Genomic DNA, 3,255 nt, shown 5'->3' on the forward strand with positions numbered 1-3,255 from the left:
GCAAAGTGCGTATCAAAAAATATGAAGTTAGGGAGACAAAGTTTGACATGATGTCATTATGCAGGTCAAAGTTGGAAGGTCATGTTGAGCATCTGTTCTGATAGAAAAGCATCCGGCCCTTTGTGTACACATTGGTTTTATTGTAACAAAGCAACTTGTACACTTCAACATTTAAAATGAGCATCTTTTCCTTCCAGTGAAAACCAAAAAACTAAAAATAAAAAAAATTAAAAGTAAAGTTACAACAGAGAATGTGAACTCCAAATAAACCCCTACAGGTTCTGCTGATTCTCCCATTCAGTGGTAGGGCTCGAGTTATCGTCAGGAGAGAATTTTATTTTAAAAGTGTCATCTTAAACCGCAAGGATGTCTGTTAAACATCACAACTAAACATGCCAAAGGAGAAGCCATGTTGTCACAATGCCCACTTACCCCCCCCAGACACCTCAAACCCACCCTTGCTGACCTTCTAACCCCCCCTTTTTTTCTTTTTATTAAACAAGAGAAAGTAGACAGATACATGTTGGTAAATGTTAACTGTCTGTATTCACATAGACACAGTGTAATCTCTGAGCCCAATATACAGAGAAAGGAAAAAAGCTAGAATTCTATGCACTACTACACAGGGGTCTAGTACCCCCCCCAGCCTCCAGCAGAGTCAATGGGGCTGGAGGGCTTTTCTTTTTTCCCACAGAGCACATTGGTGGTGGTGTTGAATTCATAGTTCAAGACAAGAAAAGATAAAAATGAATGTAGAAAAGAGTAGTGGAGATTCTTTTCCCATTGTATTTTGCTCAAGACATTTCCCCAAAAATAAGTTGAGAACCATGGTGTTGAGAAGCGAGACCTCAGAAACAGAGTGACTGAGCACAAGAGGACTTGGGGATGGGAGGGAAATGACTGCAACTTGATCCCAGGGACTGGAGAAATTTAAAAAATAAAAAGAAAATTAAAAAGAGAGTCGAAATCCATCAGTCTTCTGTGCTAGTCACCCTCGCCTCATCCTCCTCTCCTTCTTCTCTTTCATCATCATCTTCATCTTCTTCACCTTCATCTCCTTCTTCATCAATATCTTCATCATCTTCTTCACCTTCATCTCCTTCCTCATCAATATCTTCATCTTCTTCACCTTCATCTCCTTCCTCATCAATATCTTCCAAGCCTTCTTCTTCATCATCATCATCGTCATCATCTTCTGCCTCTCCCTCTTCAACGTCCATATCAGGAACCAAATAGTGCTGCAAGGGGTTTGGCCAAATGTCATCTTTGATGACTTCTAACTCATGTGCACCTGCATCAGAGTGGTCAGTAAACCAGGTGAAGAAGCTCTCTGGCTCTTCGTGTTGTCTCTTCCTGCTGGCCTTATTCTGTGTTTGACTCGAGCGTTTTGTCAAGTCCTTTCCAGATTTCCATTTGATTTCAGTGGACTTTGAGGATGGGTCACCACTCTCATTCAGATGAAATTCTTTGGAGAGAACTTTATTTTCGAAGTAGGGATTTTCATCAAAACAAAAATCTATTCTGTAACCTGATTTAATGTCTTCAAATTCTGTTACTTCAACTCTGGTTAAATAATGCAGAGCCTCTTCGTCTTCCTCCCCAACCTTCCTTTGGATGGTTGACAAATGTGGTTACCCAAAAATTTGAGATTTTAGCAATCAATTCTGACCTCTTCTGAAAAAACGGTTGGCGGAGTTTGTTACATTTTTGTTCTACTTTTAGTATTTCCTCACTTGTTTGTTCATTAAGTCTGTCAATTTCATTTTGTACTTCGTCAGTGTGTTCAATTGCTTCTTGCTGTTCTTTTTCTCCCTTTGGCAGGCCGGGAGAGGCAGACTTGTCCTCCAGTTTCAGGGAAGGAGCCGATTTAGGTTTCTTGGACTGAGGCAGAAGTGCAGATTGCCATTTCGGGGCCATGACACGAGAGAAGTGGCTAGAGGCAAGAGGCCAGATGCAGAGAGCCGGAAGAAATTCGCAGGAACTCGAAAAGCTAAGTCTTTAAGTGTTTTCCAGTCTGATCCAGTTGCCAACCAGTAGCTATTACCACAGACATTTCTCCATGGACTTCCTGACATGGTTGTCTGTCTTTGCTTCCAAATCTATACTTCTGCACTCCAACACCTCACCACCTTTCTTGTATTTCTCTCCTCACTATCCCTTCCAAGAAGTCATTGCAGATTTGCAGCTTTTGTATATCCAGAGATAACAATAGCTGGAGTGGTTTGAGTCCACTAAAGACACTTCTTTGGTGCTAGGGCCCTGGTTGTCCCTTGAACACTTCTTCAGTTCAGAGGCTACATTTTGACTGAAGATCAAATAAGTTTGTCATGCAAAGTTTTTCCCAGTTTTATAATTTTCTTTCTGGGTTAAAGGAGCACCTTCCGATATTTCAAGAGCAGAAATGTTTGGATTCTTTTCATTTGTTCTCATCCCCATTAGCTAATGGGCCAGCTCTCTCACCCACACTTCTTTCTTCCTTGCAGCACTAAATGAACCGGCAGCGACATGTGTACCTAGTTTATAAGTTTAGACCAAACCAGAGAGACCATTTCAGATATAGAGGCCACTTAATGCTGCCACAGGACCCAGCTCTTCTTAGGGTCACACAAAAGTAGCCTTAGGAGGAGTGGGGCCTGGTTCATGTACTTCATGTACAACAAGCATTTGGATTTGAATTTTTATAATTTTTTGTGTGATGTATTTTTTTTAATTTTGCATCAGCCATCTAAAAACGTAAAAACTCTCCTTAGTTTAAAGGGCTTATGAAGGCAAGCGTGGACCAGATCAGGGCCATGATGCTGTTGGCCAGTTCTTGCTCTGGCAATACAAGCTGCATCCCTCCCTTCCAGGCCATTACTGGGATTGTCTTATCAAAAGCCTCAGCTCTGTACAACGGGGGCGACAGACATTTTGCCACGGTAGCATTCCACTTCAAATGCCCGTTCCTCCCTCACCTGTAGACCATATTTTCCTGCAGTTACAAACAGCCCCCAAATATCTGACTTCTAACTGTTATAGCAGCATGCAGCAGGCACAGCAGTGAGGCTAGGAAGCTGAGAGGACATATCTTCCACTGATGGAGGAAGGTCATTGGTTAACAAAGAAACTGCCTTGGCCCATTTGATAGGCCAGCCCTTAGGTGGGTGGAGTAGACAGAACAGAATGCTGGGAGGAAGTGAGGCAATTGCCATGCCTCTCCTCTCTGGGTCAGACGCGATGAAGCTCCAGCCCAAGATGGACGTAGGCTAGAATCTT

At 42.5% G+C, this 3,255-nt stretch overlaps 1 pseudogene; it reads right to left on the reverse strand.

Annotated features, from left to right (window-relative positions):
- Window positions 1-971: 971 nt before the first annotated feature.
- LOC130874130 (protein SET-like) lies at window positions 972-1,917 on the reverse strand (annotated as a pseudogene).
- Between the last annotated feature and the right edge of the window lie 1,338 nt (window positions 1,918-3,255).

Source organism: Chionomys nivalis, chromosome 5 (genome assembly GCF_950005125.1).
Source record: "Chionomys nivalis chromosome 5, mChiNiv1.1, whole genome shotgun sequence".
NCBI lineage: Eukaryota > Metazoa > Chordata > Mammalia > Rodentia > Cricetidae > Chionomys > Chionomys nivalis.